The following is a 20,410-nucleotide window of genomic DNA, read 5'->3' on the forward strand; positions in this document are numbered from 1 at the left end:
ATATAATCTGAGATTTAGAACACCACAGGCAAACTTTTCCTGCTCCCAGAGGAGTAGCCTTTTCCCACTAGATTCCCAGAAGAAGACCAGGACCATCTACACCACCTATGAACCTTCAGAAGAAAACTCCACCCTTCTACAGGATCGCTGCTTCAACAGAACCACACCTGTCACTCTAGGAGGACTGCAGCCACCATTTAATTGGACTGCTACACACACCCAGATCCACAGGGTGTCAGCTTGTATTCTGTCAGTGTTTGCATTTTTGTTTTCACTTTTCCTAATAAAGAACTGTAATTCCTACTCCCATATCTTTGCCTTAGAGCCCGTTAATTTCAAAGTTATAATAATTCAGAGGGAGGGGATTTACATTTTCCGTTTCAAGAGAGGATCCTGCTTTTCTTAGTAGACACCTGTCTTTTCAAACAAAGACATCTTATTATCCAAATCATTAATGTAAGCATGTATATTTGAGGAGTCATGGGATCCCATGACTGGGTGTTGTCCAGTCCTGTCTTCCACAACTATTACTGAAAAGGTAAAGCTGAACACAAGACCTCTGTACCCTTGTGTGTAGAAATGTAGATTTGTAATTTCTCATCTGGAGGATACCTCTAGGAACTCTCCATGTCAAGGTTAGAATGGGAATGAGAAATTATTCCATCTTCCTAATTTTGGATCCAAGTGACTTCTAAAGAGGGAACACAAACATCCTGAGGCAATCTCCTTTTTACAGATCTCAGCTGTTTTTCTTGCTATCACAGCAGCCATAGACAGCTTGCTTGGACACCGGGGTGAGAGATGCGTCAGACTTCTCCATGCATCAGAAAGTTTCCTCATGCCCAATGCTTTTGAGGACTGGACCGAATGATGCAGATAGGGTGGTTTGTACCAGAGGAGCTATCATGTTGTGACACAAAATTCTGCTGATATTTTTGAAGGAAAAAATTGTTTCTACCAAAGTGTAGAGTGGATGGAATTGCTACCAGTCATGTGAGAGCCTCCAGGGTCTGGGATCTCAAGTCTGAATCTGATATCTTAAATCAGAAATGCTCTTTATGTTGACTAAAAAACATAGGACAATAATTGTTTTTATTTTCTGACAATTAAGAAAATAAGCCCCTAATTTAGAAATGCATACAAATTTTAAATCTACTCTTAATCACAGTTAAAAATACAATTCATGCAAAACTTACATATAGCATGCTTGTTCTCTGCCTAATATTTATTCAAAACCCTTTCCCACTGCAGCTGGGAATGCTGTTTCTAACCACAGAAGACAACAGCAGAACACTGGGGATATAGAACAATTGGCATTGTTAAAGACAACAGGGACAGCTTTCATCCAAAACATACTACACATCTCTCAGATGCTGGTTATCTCCCAGAGCTGGTACTGATAAATGATGTACAACACAAGTGAATGCTGAGACACAGCCAAGCAGAGAAAAGAGTATCTGGGAGGAATTCCTTCACAGAAAGAGGCAAATCATTAAATGAAGAGAGCAGGTACAGCTTTTTTTTTTTTCCTTTGCACATCTGTCTTCGGTCTCTCTTAAACTTGGGACTGGTTTGCATGCTCAGTTTCAAGACAGAATCTTGGTCATGACAGCAAAACCTTTATTTCTTTGTTCCTAGGATGGGTTTATATAGGTATAAATGTGATCAAGAGCATCTAAAGGAGGTCTTGAAAAGGTGTTCTGCTCTTCTGAGAAAGCAGTGATGAAACTTAAAATGGGCTCTGTGATTGAATATGCCTTACTCGTACTCCCTCAAAATGGATAGCAGGCACCTAGTTTTCCTCCTTTCATTTTGATTTTTCATGTTTTTATTCCCAGTCTCAAAATGTCTGAGTCGTCTTAAAGAACATCTCTATTGTTTGAAACGTTGTACAGTTTTTTCTAGATTTCCTGGTTTTGGCTGAAGTTGAGTTAATTTTCTTCATAGTAGCTGGTATGGGTTAGTGTTTTGGATTTCTGATGAAAAGGGAGCTGGTAATGCAGAGACGTTTTTCTTACTGCTGAGCAGGGATTGCACAGAACCAAAGTCCTTCCCGCTTTTTCTACTGACACACTGGGGAGGATGTTGGGGGTGCTTGGGAGGCTGGGAGGAGGCACAGCTAGGACAGGTGACCTCAACCGACCAAAGGGATATTCCAGACCATATAGCATCATGTTCTTTATATAAAGTGTGTGAATAAGGAGGAAGGAGGTGAGGTTTGGAGTGATGGCATTTGTCTTCCCAAGTCACCTTAACATATGATGGCACCCTGGTCTCCTGGAGATTGCAAAACACCTGCTTGCCCATGGGAAGGAGTGAATTAATTCCTTGTTTTACTTTGCTTGTGTACTTGGCTTTGGCTTTCCCTATTAAACTGTCTTCATCTCAACCCTTGAGTTTTTCAGCTTTCACCCCTCCATTTCTCTTCCCAGTCCCACTGCTGGGGAGGTAAGTGAGTGAGTGGCTGTGTGGATCTTCATTCCAAGCTGGGGTTAAAACATGGCACCAGTCTAACCTGTCTCATATATTAAACTGTGTAAAGAACATTTGCAACTAATTGAAAACACACATAAACTTCACAGATGAATGCCTCAGTCATTATCTTTCAATTATGAATCTTGGCTCTATTCTTCAATATCTGATTTGAAACCACCTTCAAATCCTGACCTATAAGCTCAGTAGTTTGTGTAAGATCTGGAAGATAAAGAACACTTTGAGTTTTGGCTCTGCGTTATGACAGATCCTATTTATGGGGAAATATAAAAATTACAGTCTATGGTGACTACGGTGTGGCACATTTTTAATAGAATAGGCATAATTTTCTCAGAAACACTGGCTTTTGAATGCAGAAATCAAAGAATTTGCAATATGTTATACAAGGCTCTGTTCTACTTCCAGCAACAATATGAGAGGTTTTAAAAGAAACCACAGACTTTTATCCACTCAGCTCTTAGGTTCAGAACCAAAGAGTGCTGAGTATTAAAGTGTGACTCACTGACACTGATTCAAGGGTGTCAGTGGAGGACTCTGAGGATATTTTAAGCTTACCTCAGTGTAGGTGGTTGTCGATCCACTTGAAATGGTATGATCCAGCAGCCATGAGGACATACAGATTTCAAAACTATCAAAAATTGCTTGTTTTAATTGGCTATTGATGCTAAAATATTTTCTTTTTTAAAAATTGTGTCTCCTTAGGGAATTGTTGACATATATGGGGCAATGTTCTAACGAAATTTTAATTTTTGAAAAAAAAAATTGTTAAAAGTATTATGAATAAATGAAGATATGTAAGTATTCACAAATTGCTTTTTCTTACACAGGAAGGGAAAAAAGACTTTTGATTTATTAAAGTATTATGCCTTAAGATTTTGAAGTTTGTGTTGCTTGTCCAATTTGAAGGTTGAAATTACTTCCATTTTGGAATTTATTTCATTTTAGGAAAATAGTATAAAAATTTTAAAAATAATTATTAATTGATGTGATAAAAAATGCTGGAGATTTACAGGTTATTATCTTTCATACTTCATCTTTATTTTCATTGAATTCAGAAATCCTAAAGGCCAGAGAAACTATATATATACATTTAATAGTTTACAACTAGGAATATAAAAGTGAATAAATTAAGAAAAAATTTTCCCATTCATTTTCATAGACTTTATTTCTCAGTTCTACTTCATAATATGAACACAGGAAATGTTACAAGTCATGTCATGCCTCCCAGTATCATTATCACCATATTCACTTCGAAACAAGATTAAATAGGTACAAACTGATCAGAAAATAATTTGGCTGGTCAGTAGAAGAACAGTATTAATCATCAGAAGATAATGTATTCTTTTAGCCCTATTCATTCTCTCAGAATTAGTTCTAGAGCTTAAAATTATTCCATGGCTAAAGTAGTCTGGATTTAAGCAACAAAATCAATTAACCCGATTAATCATAGATCCATTTGATCAATGGAAGGTGTGATATAAAAGCAGACTATACTACTGAATGATTAATGAATTTCCTTTCATTCCTGAGAAGCCAAAAGTAGGAGTATGATTTTTCAGTTCAGTTCTATTAATAATTATAGGTCTCCATGCAAAATGTCACACTAGTTTTATAATAATTTTTGCTCCTCTAATGCATGCTAAGATTGAGTAGTGACTCAAGTGTTTACCAATTCCCTTCTTTCTCTTCAGTAGTAGTAAGGCTGACTAAACAAAGGGACTTTGAATTTTGAGTTTGGGTCATGACAAGATAGACAGCTGGGTCCAATTACCTCTCCTAACCTGGCCTGCTGCAGGAAGAGTCATGTTTTAAAATATAAAAGAAAGGAGTAAAATCTCCTCTTTTCCCCAGAAAAAAAGAGCATGAAGGAAGCTGGGAAGAGTAATCAGTATCCATGTCTGGTCTTTCTCTTCCTTAGAGTGGAATCACATATTTATTCTTGCATCCCACAGAGCTAGAAGTTTGCAGATTTTTTTTTTAAAATCTGGGATACATTTAACCCTTTTTCTTCCACAATGGTGGTACAAAGTCTACATCACCACAGTAATTGTTTATAATATCCTAAAGAAAATAATACAATGACTGAAAGTTTTATAGCTAGTGTGAAGGATGAAATATTTGTATGCAGACAGCACGGGGTAGGAAAGGTTAATTGGATATTTTCCTATGTACTGTGCTATGAAATTACAAATCTAACAGACTAATCAATGAAAATTATGTTTCACAGACTAATAGTCGTCTTCTATATTCAGAACCTGGAGTTATCCATCCCATAGAAGCAAACTGAGTTTGAAAAAGTGTTTTTCTTCACACATTACCTGCCTACCCATGATTCGTTTTGCATTGGATGACTCAATTGACTTGTTTATGAGACAAATAGTAGCCACAAAAATTAAATCCTTGTGTCTCTTCAGGAGTATAAAGAAATACCCACATTCCCCTTTATTAATTTGTTAAAGGAACAGATGGCTTAGCTGTAAAGCTTATTTGCCTAGAAACTTCAGCATATTACAGTACACAAAAATTGTACAACTGCTTCTACAAGTGCTTTTATGAACAGCTCATCAGCAACAGTGCACACAGTGGATAGGATATAATCCCAGTCTTCCTTGAGATGACAAACTCAAGCATTAGCAGAAGAGTTCAATCTGATGCCAGTGCACACAAATCTGAATGCTTTGTCTATTTTCCTCACAATAGACTGATGTAAGACACCAGAAGAAATAGAAGTCATTGCCTTTTTGTCTGTTAGATCAATGATCCACGAATAAAGAAGACTTCATGCCAAGAATTAGAATAGATTGGAGATCTGTTACTTTTGTCTCCAGTGTACTTGAAAAATTAAGCCCATTAAGGAGATTTGTGTATGCATGGTTTTCTCGTGTTTTGCTTTTTTGTTTGATTATAAATCCATTTTTTTCAAGACTTTCCTATATGCAAATCCAGAATTCATATACCAGTGCAGGTCTGAAGGAGATATTGAAGTATGCCAAATATACACAATAATTTAAATATTAAAGTTTTACCAACTTTATAAGTGAAGTTTTACAGTTATTTAAGTGATATATTACAAATCAGATCTTATACCTGTGCAACATATTTGAGTATAACTGAGGATAATCAAGCGAGATGAGAGAAGAGGAAAACTCTTAGGTAAGAAACTGTCTGTCATTAAGGTTGGCTGTTGCTGTTATTCTGCTGTGCAGTAACCTATCTGGGACACTGAAGATCACTTTCTGATAGTAGAAGTAGAGTGATGTCTGGTATTTCTTTAGTATAATTGGCTAAATTTACAAATGTTCATGAGTACATCCATATCAGAAGAATATAAAAAGGAGAAGCTCTTGTTAGGGATTTTGATTAAAACATTAATGACAACTCTCTTGATTAAAGTTATATTTAAAAAATGGAAATACTCAAACAGAAAAATAAAGCAAAATGGAACTATTCAGGCCTTTTCTTCAAGTCTGCCAAAACATTTCCAATGAAATATTACTCTTCTTCCATTCTTCCACAGCTATACCCTGCTTCTTTGCTACAACAGAGAAATGAAAAGGTGTTTAAACATAGACTATAGGCTTTTTGTAATTATATCTTTCCACATTTAAACAAAATAAAAAATTATGATTAACCTTTTAGACAATAACAATAAATCTTAACTGAAGCAGTTTGAAGTACTTAACTCTGTTAACTTTCAGTCATCAGTTGAAGATTACTGTAAAATCAGCTGAAAATTACTGTAAATCATATTTCTCTATTAGAAGTGGTGTTCTTCTTGGAAAGAAATTTTGCATATTCCATTTCCTGGTATGTAACTTATTCAGACCTTACTAGTTCATTCTAAATTCATAGACCCATGGAAGGGATGTGAGAGATCCAGCCATAAAAACCTCAAAAAACAGAAAAACTGAAAGATTTTGTTGTTACAGAACAAAGCATCTTATACCAGGTAACTAGCAGGCCAAATTCTTTGAATTATCTCCTTTATTGAAATACATACTGCTTTATTGAAATCCATACACCACTTTCATTGTGTTCTATAATGTTTAGGGAACATAGGTTTTATTTGTTTTTCTAAATGTTGAGTCTATATATGTGTGTATATATGGGGGTATGTGCTCATGTTCTTTAGTCTTATCAGCCCTACTCATACACAGAAATAGTTTTTAGACTTGTGATGTTGTAGGGGAAAGAAAGGTACATCTATTCCTCCTGAGTTGTTTAATTCTTTCAGATTTTAATTTTTGAGCTAACAATGTTTTCTAAGCATCTCTCCTTAAGCTACAAGAAAAATGGATATAATCAACATAGGATTTGAGGGGTTCTTTTCATATAATTCATGATGTTTGTCAGAAAACATAAAAGCAAAATCCCTAGGCTAAACATAAAAATTGAGATGTTAAGGTTTGGAATATCCAGAACAGACTTTGATAATGAATAAAGCAGACTCTGACTGTGACTTTTCTTAGATTCTGGATTTCAGAGGAGCTCTTGATTTGTATAGTCTCTGCTACATTGGATGGACAATTTGTCTCATCATGATTTAATTTGTCTCACACCACTTACCAAATCCAGGGAAAAGAATACTCCTAAGGATACTTATATTTGATTGTTTCAGTAAGGAAAATCTTTTCCTTATAAAATCTTGTTCTTTATACACTCAGTGTCCCCACCTTATAATTTGCAAATATGAAATGAATAACCGAAAGTGGTGACAGATGGAGTCCAAACACTCATGATAAATAAAGTTGTTTAAAATCCAAGTATAATTTTCTGTGAATATAAAACTGATTTTTTTTTCAGCTCAAGGCTTTGAAAATTTTACTGATTTTTTTTTAAATCTTGATACCAAAGAATCAAGCAATATTCAAGTGAAGGCAAGGAATATTACAGAAGAAGAAAAAGGTTAAGCAAAGATTTGATACATGTAAGATTGATAGTCAACAGAGCTTTTTGTGTGTGAAGCACAATAATCTTTATGGCAAAAAACATCAAGCAGCAGTAAAACAATGTTAATGACTTGCCTTAGCTGTTGTAGGACATTTATTATCTCATTCCCATGAATGTTGTGGTAGACTCACTGGGATTTTAAATTTAATTACTCCTATTTCAAATAAAATTGAGAGAAAAAAGGGGACAAGAAATAATAAAAATATACTTGAAGACCACAGATGAAATAAATAATTGTGAGGCTAATGTTAGTCTTTAAATTGTACAATATATTTTAAATTAATTATGTTAAATAGATTTTATCATGCTTTGTGTTTTTCAGAATGTTCCTCGGTGACTTTTTATACTAAAGATAAATATTATTTCATATGTTTGTGTTTATAAACGTACTTATACATAAAAATACACTTTATGAATTTGGGCGGCTGCCCATAAGTAGAAGTTAATAAAGTGGATGTAAAACTGTAAATGGAATATATGTCAGATCAAAGGTACAAATACAATAATGCTTAAGTTAATATACAACTTCTAAAATTAAGGATTAATTCCACAGCACAAAAAATATTTTTCATATACTTTTTTGGAGATAGTTTTTAGACCAAAATAGTGCATCAGTCTATTAATCATTCAGTATTTATTTGATTTTTATAACTATATGAGAAATGGAGTTTAAACATTGTAATTGAGGTGTAAAAAATGTCACAGTCGATATAGTTCTACTTGAAATTTTTTTGGGTTACCTGTATTCACAATTTATTTCTCTAATTGCTGTGATCTTAATTCTTGAAGAAAATCCCAAACTGTGGTGATCTTAGAAATCAGAATTTCACGCTGGTCCCTAAGTGGTTCATTGAGGTGCTTCAAAAAAATTCAAATGTTGTTTGAATTGTTGTTGTTGCTTGTCTCAACATTAGATTAATATATTTTTGTCTAGTTGATCATATGATGTCTCTATGAATCTCTCTGTTGGCAGACAGTGTTTACCTAAAAATAATCTTATTTTCACTGACATAAAGAGAGTGCTGCATCACTGAGCCATAGACTAATGGTGAATGTTTTCATCAGAAATCTGTAACATTTCTTACAGATGCTGATATGTGTATGCTTAATATCCAGAAAAAAGATGAAAATTATCTCTCATAAACCACACTTTAAATGTAATGGATCAAGTACTCTTGATTTCTCTCAAGGAATGTAAAGTATGATTCTTATTGCAGACCATCAAACTTCAGTCCTGATCTTCATTTCAAAGGAAGACATGTAATACCTCAGGATCATAATCTTATTACGGAAAGATCATTATGGCCTCTGGCACATGTAAATCTGCCTGAAATCAAAAGAACAGACAATCTGGAAGGTGGGATCACTCGTAATGAACCATTGTTAACATTGATAGTGACTTTCAATTCTCAGTCTTGCAGAAAGATGGTAATTAGCATTTCTTCAGCATAAGAACTCCCTCAAAACAATCAAATATTGTTTTACAGTTAATTGAGTATGATATTGAGAAAAGTGAAATAGTTGGAAAACGAGTTGGCAGCATTTTTACATTACCTATCAAGATTTTTGCCCTGATATTGCCGAATTAATGTGCAAGCAAGGACTGGATTAGACTTTCAAACATTTTCTTATGGAAAAGCTCCTGTGTGTGTCTGAGGCAATCTAGAAAACTATGTCCATAATTTTAGGTGGCAATTTTGTGGAAGCATGTGTTGCAGCCAAGATATGAGAGCAGGTCATGTAAATATTATTCATCTATTTTTCACTAGAAATATTGAACATTAGATAAAGCAGTTAAAACAGCAAACTCAGCTACATAGGCCACCAAAGCAAAAATAAATGTTTCCCAGAAATCTCAGTGCTGTTGAAACTAGACTACTACCAAGATATACAGTTTAATTTTGATGTTTCTGTGTGACCCATATCACAGTATTTAATACAAGTAACCTTGAGCTACTGTGCTTATTCTACCAGTACAATACTTATGATATTTCATAACTTGCATGACTCAGGCTTGTTTTACTGGAAAAGAAAGAAACAGAGGAAAGAGAACAACTATGATCAGTACTTGAAAATGCAGAAGAGGAATATTTACTTAATTGAGAACTTGGTGCAAAATTTGAATTAAGACATAGTTTATGGTTAATTATGAAAAGTTAAGCAAAATAACCATGTTGCAGTTTTTGTATAATGTAATTTTACTTTTTGTTCTGTGTTTTTTCTTTCTTTGTTTGGAAAAAAAATCCTGAGTGTGTTAAAGAGTAAGGACCTGTACACCTATGTCATGCAAATGAACAAACAAAACAATTTCTATAGTATTTCCCATAGTATAGTTTCAGTTACATAAAAGGAAGATTTTGTTTACTAAGTTTTCTTTGACATTTGAGTTCAGTTAGTGCCATAGCAGAAGAAAAGTTGATTAGGTCATTTGCATCATCTAAATGGAATTCTGAGTAATGTCATCATTCAGTGGGTCATTGAGAACAGAAAAGTGATTGTATCCCATCAAACCAGGCTTTATAATCAAGCAAATAATACTTGGAATGTATCATTAGTCTGTACAGATACAAAGTCTGATTGGCTGACATTCAGATAAGGAACATGGACTTTGAATTGTACAAGGGTGCTTAAGAGTGAGGAAAAAAAAAGAAAACATTAGGAAGGAAGAGAGGCAAAAGACCTTTCAAGTGAATCCATGTTTGAGTCCAAACTTATTCCCATTAATCAGATTTCAAATCATCTTTAAATGTGCTGAGAAGCAGCCAATGAAAAAAGTTATTTTCACTAACAATATAATTTTATTTATATGCACAGTGTAGTCTGATGGAAACAATGTTTCTCATTTTATTATGTAAAAATGTTCAAGATATCCCCCCATTTCAATAGGAACCATAGGTCTTACTATCCAAACCAGCCTTAAACAAACTCACATAGAAACATTTAACTTCAGCTGCCTGAAGCACTTGACATTCAATCAGTCCCAAATGGCTCAAGTTAGTCCAAACTGTAAAAAGCACTTTAATTTAAAACACATACCACCACCAGAGAGGTGTTGAATCTGTTGCGTATTAAGTTAGCCTTTGTCAGCAGAACATCGCAGGGATTTAAACGTGTGTTAACAAATTACCTTCATTCAGAACACCAACTTGACCTCAATCTCCTGAGCTATAAAATTCAGCATGATCAAAAAAGAGAAAGGAAAGTGACAGTCTAGGTAAGACGCCTTTGGAATTGTAATGTTTCCACTTTCAATACAACTGGCAAGAGTTTTAAGAAACTGGAGCATATCTTCTATTGAATGGAATATGAAAAAATCTGAGAACACTGTGTTTAACCTCTATACTATAAGGAACATACATTCTCACGGGTCTGTATATCTTGCCTTAGGCCAGTATCAAGGAAAAGAGAGTGTTCAATCCTGTAAGGTACTGAGTACTCTGGCTGTGATCCAGCAAAGCACTCAGCTATGTGTTTAAATTTAAGTACATGGATCATGCCACTAACTTCAATGGGATTATGCTTAAAGATAAACTAACCTTAAATGCTTTGCTGGATCACAGCCACAGTGCTCAGTATGGAGTGAATACAAATCCAGTCTGAGAGGAGTGTTTTCTTCTCTGTTTCAAATGAGCCCTCAAAAAATGCATAAAAAAGTTCTTTATGGGAAAAGAAGTTCATATGATAACCAGACTGAAAAGATTCAGAAGGGTGGGATGATTAATATATCTTGGGGTCCTTGTGTTCAAATAAAGCAACAAAGCAACAAACAAAAACCAGGCTTCGACTTTCCCAGGCTCAGATATTAATTTTTTTTCATGTACCATAATGACTGAGAATGGACTGGGATATAGATAAAGCAGCAGAAATTGAGTGAAAGAGTAGAGATAGAGGCAAAAAATGTTCCCTTTTATCTTTTTCCAAATTTCTCTCCTGATTTTAGCTGTGGTCTCTCTTAATTCTGTAATTGAAAGGAGCAAGAAGTCTCTAAGTTTAAGCATATCTGAATACCCTCACAGAATACACATCAATTGAAATCAGACAATACAGGCTGTATAATTAGAGGCAAGTGACATTCTTATGGGTCTGATGCTGTTTCAGATTAAAACAACCTGAAAATATGCTTAGGAAACAAAGAATATTTCAAAAAGCAAAAGCAAACCTGTGCTTTTTAGGATTATATATAAAGACTACTAACGTTGTCATTTGGTACACGTTTTGAGCTTCCATTGGCTCCTTTCAGTGTAAAGAGGACCTAGTTAAAGCACTGGATCTTACTGAAAGAAGTCAGATAAACCATACTTGTCTTTCAAAAAGTGAAGAAAGTGAGAAGAGAAAGAACCTATCATGTACACACTTCCACCACTCACCTATGGCAGCATGAAAGGATTGTCACCAATTTTTCTTTTATTATTATCAGCTCAGGTTGCCAAATCTCTGGGAAAACCTGCAAGTTTGTCTTCAAACAGTAACTGTCACAACAACTCAGATGGTGAAAATGGACTGTACAGCAGTAGCTACCAGGGTGATGATACGACTTGAACAAACATGTAACAATTGCAAAATCCTGGGCAGCCTGACTGACAAAATGACAACCAAGTCACATTTATCTTCCCATAAAAAAGAAAGCACATTCCCTAAAATAACATACAAAAGCCTAGGATTGCCTCAGAAAACTTGGCCAATTGTGGCTTTCTCAAAGGCTTGAATCGTATTTAAAAATAATACACAATACATACAATAGGGCTTCATATTTCAAAAGAAATAATTAGACAGCATTGCACTTTCCAGCTAACAGCACTTGCTGAAGCAATGGGCAGCTCTGGCAAAAGTCTGCTACAGTGCACCCTGAAGTACAATCAAATCAAACTGATAAAGAATTCTATCAGAGGTTAGTGAACATGAAACACGTTTGAGCTACAAAGTGCTCAAGCAACTCAGCATGTGGATTTTTTCCCCCATAGGTTTATCTTATTCCCAGAATTCAACTTCTCACTTTTTCATCATATCCATCAATTTCTTCCTTGTTGAGAAACAATTGTACCCTAGGAATCTCTTGAACTCATTTATACTCTATTCTTGAACTTTGAACCTTGTTCAATGGCTTTATTATTTTTTATAGAAGCCCTTCTCTAGTTTTCTATTTACTCCTAGATTCTTAATGTTACAAAATATTCATTGGATTCAAAATTTGTTACCAAAAGCTATCATTTCCTTTCTCAAACTGAAAACCTTTTGATTCAATCTTGAAATTTGAAGAATGTTCTCTATTTATGCTGGTACATTTTATGTTTTGACCAAATATGCATAATGTTTTAAGAAGGACATATTTTCTTCGCTATATTGCCACAGATCTACCTTTTAACTACATAATCAAATAAAAAAAAAATCCATAAACATTAAACTGGTTGATTTCTCTTTCCCATCATACACAGATTTTTTTCTCTCTGTGAAGAGAATATACAAGAGTTTACTAGTTGTGTGCAATATAGGAATTCATTGCCAAGTATTTTGAAATTCTTTTGCAATTTTTTACAAAAACTTAATTTTATTTGACTGAAAATTCCACTTGGCTCCAATATGGGAAATATTTTAATCTGTAATTCATAGATACTTACCTAACTCTAATCAAGAGATACACTTCGACTTTTGAAGTTTAGTATCTCTTCCATAGCATCTGTAAAAATCAGTGCAATACATCTAGTAGCTCTTTTTCTGGGAGGCAAGTGTCCATCAGGAAATTTATCATTAGCACTAGAATCCTTTGGGAACTTCATCAAAGAGACTGAGAAGTAAAAGCATTTGGAAATATAAATTTTCTTCCAGGATTAGACTTAGTTCTGTTCTAAGGAATTTTTGTGAAATTCTTTACTGTTTTTTGACTATTGCAATGCCCTGCTAAGGCCCTGGTAGAGTTTAGGGTGATCTCAAGGTCAGCTCTTTATCCAAGCTCTTGGTTTGTTTTCACACTGATGCTAACTCAGATTTTCAGCACTTAGACAAACACCTTTGCAAAGTCTCTGCTCAGTATTCACCATGTCAGCCCATAACAACTGAGCTCTTGATTTTGAACCCAGAATAACACACTGGCAGGCTAGCTTAAACTTAAGGTGCTTATTAGCTCTAGGGAGAAGTCTCCTTCTTTGAATATGAATGAAGTTAGATCTAAATGAAAGCTAAAGTTTAAGTTTGCACTTCAGCAGGGAAAGAGGCACTTGGAAATTTTTACTGTTTATGTTTTAGATTCCCAAGGGAAATGAAAAAAGCAAATCTTACATGGAGAATGGAAACATGTTTAAGCAGAGAAAATTTGCATATTTATATTATTTTATTGGTATATTAATATGTTTGATACAGATTTCTTTCTGTGTCAGATTTGCTGGGTTAGGAATCTTTTACTGCAGTGTAGTTCCTCTAACCCCAGCAACAGAAATAAAATAAAACTCTGTTTTCAAGTAAACCAGCAAATGCCATCCGTTCCAGGAAGCAGTGGAGTTTAATTTCTCTTTTGAATTAGTGACTAAGCATGAGCACTATTCAGACCTTCCTTCTATAGGTAGATAAGTGCCTTGAAAATTGGGAAATGGGAACTTACATAGTAATTGTGATATGTTACTTATGTTGTAATTTAATCAAAATTACCGCACATTTAAAGCTGAAAGTGGGAGAAAATACACATGATATAAAATAAAATTTAATCCCTTATTTAGATATAGCTTACTGAGACAGCATAGTTGTTTCAAGGGGTTGAGGTATCTCCATCTTCTTCCTGAACCAATCATTTCTCTCTCTTCTCCAGCTCCTTAGTTCCCACTTCATATTTGCATTCATCTCTGTGCATCAATCCCACTTCTCTTGGGTCCACTGTGACATATCCTCTTTTGAAGTCAAGTGCACATAAGAGTCTATGAAAGCAATGGGTTGATAAACTTATTCTACTTGTCATAACAATACAAAAATACTGTATTGCTTTTGCTGGGAGGGGGGTTGTGTTTTGTGGTTTGTGTTTGGGTTTTTTTTTCAGCCAGATTTAATTTATTGAATTGATTTACCACACAGACAATGTTTTGGTGGCTCAAGGTTGGGAAGGGTTGTACAGTATGAAATGTTGAAGCAGCAGAGGTGATGGAGTGGAATATTGCTCTTTCCCATTTGAAGGTAGAAAGCTCTTAAGCCGTGTCAGGTTTCTACATAACTGCACTACTAGGGTATGATAGTTTGGAAGGGATAACAGGTATTTAATGTGGCATTGCCACATAAAAACCAAGCTTATGGTCAGAATTTCTAAACCTACCTTAAAAGACTGAAAATTAAATTTTGCCTTCAAATGTGTTAACAATGTTTTTGAAGAATGATTCAACATTCATCAAAGAATCTAAGAGCCTGTCGTCTTCTAAATCAGATGCCCAAAGTTAAATGAAGTTAAGACATGAATATTCATCCTAGCCCAGCCTTGAGGGCCCAGTGGAGAAAGAGTGATCTCGAAGTTTTTCCCAGAGCCCATGTTTTGCATTCTATGAAGAAGCTGAAGAGGCAGGAGTCTCTTACAGAGAATTTTATGGCAGCAACCAACATGTTTTTGCTGAGAGATGAACCCTTTTGCTGCAAACAAAATGTGATGCAGCCGTCTGTCTATCTGTACTCTGTGGCTGCATAGGATTTAATGGAGCTTTGGTGACACATAACTTGGATAATGTAGTACAAATCAGTCTTGTCCTGAAAATGAATGTCAGCTTTTTCCAACACACTTTCCCATATTATTCTCTATGCTCTCATAATTAAATAAAAAATTGTTAACTTTCCTGAGCACTTATTTGCATTGAGAAACCAAGTTCAATATCCTGCCTGTGTTGACACATAGGTCTTATTCCTCTTAGATTAAAACAGATTCTAAATCTATTAATTTGTATGGATTTTCTTTCCTCACTGCTAGGTGCATTACATTGTTCTAGATGGCAATGAATATAATTTCCTGTCAAGTGTCTTCTCTTTTGTTTTCACATAGTCCCTCTTCTTTTCATTAACATGAGAATCGGCTAAGCTCATGACAGTTTCTTTGACTTCTATTCTCCCTCCTAACTTCTTTTTCATCTCTGCTTTAATTGTATAGTTCCACAAACACATTTCTCTCTTCTGTTGTCTGTAGTAAAAAGACATCCTCTTTCTAAGCTTCCATAGTTTCTTGGTGCAATTGCTGGGGAGAGCTACTTGAGTTGCCTCTCAGTAAGACCCTTTCAATTTTGTTTTGAGCACATTTGGTTTTCCTTTGTTAGGAGAAAACAAAGGAAACAATTGTGTGTTATGTGTAAGAGCAAAGTTTTTACACTCTTACACCATCCTTGCACATGTTATCTTATACCCAGTAGCACTGCTATCAGAAATGTTACCCTTGCAATTTTATCTAAAAAGCAAGTAATTCTTGCATATGTTTTGATAGTGTGCAATCTGAGGGTACAATTGCATTAGCTCCAGTTTGGAAATAGATTGGCATTCAGAACACCTCTTAAGAAAAAAGTGCATGTATTTCTGTGTAATTAAAGATCAAATATTTCTGGTTTGAGGGTACAAAGGGGTTGATCTCTAGCTTAATCTAAAGTCTACTGAGTCAATGAAAACACTTCTACTAACAGCTAACTTTGTAGCACGTCCCTTGTGCAGTATCTGTCCTCCATTATTGGCCTATGCCTCGTTCTGTGACTCAGCAACGAAAAGAAAAGAGCATCTTACTTAACAGCTGGCATAGGATGCATCCCTGCTAATCAGAGACAAAAAACAGCACTTCAGTAGAAGATGTAAATGTATTTTTAAAAGCAAGAGTAATATTACAGACCTCTACAACTAATTTATCACTGTTCACAGTTTCCAGTCCATGGCAAAAGAAATAACAATAAATATTTACCAAAGGAAAGTGGATCTGCATTTACAGCATTTTAATAAATGTTTAAAAGAAAATCAGCATAGATCACTTGGCTTTGGCAATCTCTTTTATCTTCTATCTGTCTGTCTTGATGGATGTTGTTCATGCTCTTTAGTTTGCAGTAACAAGCAAGTTTTTAATTTTTCTATCTTCCTTCTCTCTAGTGCCAGGCTATGATGGATGATGTGACAAAAATATTCATCAGTAAATTCTAAATCTTGAATACAAATTAAATTAGTAATATAAGAAACAGATTTGCCTTCTCCTTTGACATTGTTGTAACTGCATCTGCTACTCTCTTGTTTTTCCCTTCTACTTGTTTAATATTGATAATAATACCAGCTCAGCATTGGGATAGCCTATATTTTCCTTTAAGTACATGAACATACAGTATTGTTCTAATATACTTTTGTCATTATTTGAGCTGAGGTATTTGGATTTTGAATTGAAGCAGCAGGAGCTGAATGACAGACAGCTATCAAGGATTGGATTTCCAACCAACCAACCATGTTCTGCTCTCTAAATAGCATGGGTAAAACATTTTACTAATTAAAAATATGGCTCTCTGGCCAGGCCCAGAGAGTGATGGTGAATGGGGTTACATTCAGCTGGGGGCTGATCATGAGTGGGTTTCTCCTAGACTCAGTGTTGAAGCTGGTCCTGTGTAATGTCTTGTATCTATAATATATGTATGTATATGGATTGATGTGCCAAGGCCAATCCCCATAGGCATTTAAAATATATGTAGAAGTAACAGTAGGGGACATGGTTTAATGGTGGGCTTGGCATTGTCAGGTTAATGGCTGGACTCAGTGGCCTTCAAGTCTTTTCCAAACAGAACAAATCTATGATTCTGTGATTGTATTCTATTTTCCAAGTGTTTTTATTTTACTGTCTTGAAGGGCAATGTTCATGTTGACAATTGCTTTCCTCAAGTTTAGGGGTGTCTCAGTCCTTAAAAGTCTGCTGCATCTAAGTGGTTGCTTGGAATCTTTCTGAGGTCCTTTATCCTTCATGCCGAGAAAAAACAACTTCACGGACCAAGGGAAAAAAAAAAAAAGGTAGAATAACTAAGAAAAAATTTGATCTTCCTTTTAAAATGATTTTTATTTAATATACAATTTCTACTTTAGAAAGGAATTTAATTTTAAAATAGTGTTGCATGAAACCTACGTTAGTCACAAATGAACACACACACACACATACACACAAAGAAGATTGTGATGTTAAAATTCTCCCAAAAGAAATATCTGTTCTGAAACTAAAAAATTGATACTTATGGAAGTCAGGGAAGACTAAAATAAATGTATACAACTCAAAATGCTACTAGTTAAAAATCAATAGGGAGAAGAAAGCTGGATGAATTTAAAATGCTCCTTCTTACAGATACCATGTTTTCAGTAATGTTATCTTAGCATTGCAGTTATTCACTCTTGCTGAAAAGCTCCTTTAAGGTCAATCTCAATACAAGCTCAGATTTACTCCAAATAAAAGATTATTTTTATGGTGTGGAGTGCATCTTCTGAAGTCACTTTTCTTTCTCTTCAAAGGTAAGACCGACCAGGTTGAAAAGAGATGCCAAGGCATCCTTCCTTATTCTTTAATAAATTTCCAGCCACAGAGATAGACATTTTGGTCACCTAACGTAACCTTTTCAGGTAACAGGCTTTATCCCATAGTTCTTGTATCTATCGTAAGGCTTTATATTTTTACATAGTATTTCAGTATATGAGCATAGATAAGATCTGGTGGAGCTACAAAATTTTATTTTTTTTTTAGAAAGGTTCTTAGTCTAATGTCAAAGACTTACAGAGGCAGAGCCCAACAACATATTGATGAAAGGATTTCATTGTTTAGTTACTGTAAGTATGAAAACTAAAACTGATGTCTAGCATGAACTTTCCTCTTCTGGCCAGTGTATTGTGTGATAAGCATGAATAAATTGAAACACCTTTAAAAACAACGACAACAAAAAAAATCTAGCTGTATAGTTTGTGCTTTGGATGGCTAAAAATGATCTAGAAATATGCCCTGATGCCATAGTTTGAGACATTGAATTTCATGCTGCGGGATTTGTAATTTTCTCTTCTTCGCCCCCCCATTCCCCTTCCCCCCTTCCCTCGCATTCCCCCTTTGTCCTGCGTTCCCGTCTCACTCCCCCTTCCCCCTGCGGTCCCTTGTCCCAACCCTTTGTTCCCTTATCACTCCCCCTCACACCATGAGGTCCGGTCCCTGTCCCCCGCCCTCCCGCCTTTCCCCTCACCATGCGGGCTGTCCCTGCCCCCCCCCCCCCACCCCGCAGCTTTCCCGTCGCGGTCCCCGAGGTTTCCCTGCCCCTGTCCCCTGCCCTCCATCCCCTTGGCCATGTCTCATGTCTCCCCCGGCACGGAGTATAACCGAGACCCGCTTGGTACCCCAGCGTCTCGGGGAGCACGCTCCCACAATAAACACGTGTTTGCACCCGAGCTCCGTGTCGCCATTTTGTCTGTTCCCGCGCGAAAACTGAGCCTCGCAGAGCCGAAGGGGAAAAGCGGTTGCCGCCCTCTCCTTCCCTCCTCGCCGTGCCCACAGGCGTCCGCCCGGAACCAATCTCGCACGGCAACATCATACAACCGAAACATCTAAGAGAACAAAGCAACCAGCAATCAAAACTTGCAACGCACTCAGCTTCCCCTGCAAAGCAAATAAAATCAGTATGTCAGAACAGTTTATTACATTGGATATAGGTTGTGGAGTTCCATTCATTTATGTTTTTCCTATTGTATCATTGGATGTTTCAGAAAGTTCAGAAGTTCCTGTTGGAAAAGAACTTCCAAACAAATCTTTCTGGAATTAGGAACAAAGAGATCATCAGGCCTGTGTTCTCATCATGCAGTGGTGATGGCCTAGAGAGTCAATGTGCTCTCAAAGGGATTATTACATTGTCTGTCTCAGAGGGAACGTAACTTCCGTGAGGCTACAGCTTGAGCAGTGAAAACCTGTAGGACACAGTATGGCAGAAACACATTACTGCAGAAATGAGAAAATAAAAGGTCAAACCTACAAATTCACAGAGAATGCTTTGTAAAGAAAAGAAAATTATTGATTTCTTGCATTTGGGAAATTATCCTCTTAAAGCAGAGAAGAGATAGAATGACTGGTTTAATTATAGGACCAATGGTGACAAGAGAAAAATGGGCAAGGATGTGATTGAGAACAGTTCTGTAGAAAAAGATTTGAATGTGATGGTTGATGAAAAACTCAGCATGATCTGGGAGAATGCACTCATAGCCCATAAAGCCAATGGAATCCTGGGTTGCATCTAAAGGAGCATGGCCAGCAGGTTGAAGGAGGTGATTCTTCCCCTCTACTCTGTGCTTGTGAGACCCCCACCTAGAGTACTATGTCCAATTCTGGTATCCCCAACCTAAGAAGATGGAACTTCTGGAGAAAGCCAGGAGGAGGACCCCAAAGTTTATAAGAGAATCTCCCCTACAATCACAGACTGAGAAAGTTCGGGCTGTTCAACCTGGAGAAGTTTGTGTGGAGACCTCACAGAAATTTTTCAGTGTCTGAAGAAGACTACAGCAAAGATGGAAGGGGGTGTTTCACCAGAAACTGTAATGATGGAACAAGGAGTAATGTGTACAAATTAAAATAGGTAAAATTTAGATTAGATATTAAGAACAAATTTTTTACTGTAAGGATATTTAGATGCTAGAACAAGTAACCCAGGCAAGCTGTGAATGCCCTAACCCTGTCCAAAGCCAGGCTGGAGAAAGTCTTGAACAACCTGGTCTAGTGGGAGATGTCCCTCCCCATGGCAAGGAATTAAGACTATATGATCTTTAATGTTCATTTCAACCACTTAAGACTGCGTGATTGTATGATTCTATGAAGTACAGAAGACATTTTATTTTAGAGAATCCACAAAATGCAGAGGATACCTAAGAGTATGCTCTCAGAAGTATCCCAGAACACTTCAAAACAATGAGAGCATTAAGTCAGGGAAGAGTGTTTTCTTGTTTATTGGTTTTATCTGGTTCTTCTAATGTAGTCTGACATACAGTCATA

General features: G+C 35.9%; 1 protein-coding gene across 1 annotated transcript in view; it reads left to right on the plus strand.

Annotated features, from left to right (window-relative positions):
• Positions 1 to 1,426: 1,426 nt before the first annotated feature.
• The window catches only part of CDH19 (cadherin 19), a 112,306-nt gene continuing 93,322 nt past the window's right edge, over positions 1,427 to 20,410 (plus strand). The window contains exon 1 of the mRNA XM_002191397.6: positions 1,427 to 1,509. The gene's annotated coding sequence lies outside the window, so the exon portion shown is untranslated. The remainder of the gene's footprint in view (positions 1,510 to 20,410) is intronic.

Source organism: Taeniopygia guttata, chromosome 2 (assembly GCF_048771995.1).
Source record: "Taeniopygia guttata chromosome 2, bTaeGut7.mat, whole genome shotgun sequence".
In the NCBI taxonomy this organism is placed as follows: Eukaryota; Metazoa; Chordata; class Aves; order Passeriformes; family Estrildidae; genus Taeniopygia; species Taeniopygia guttata.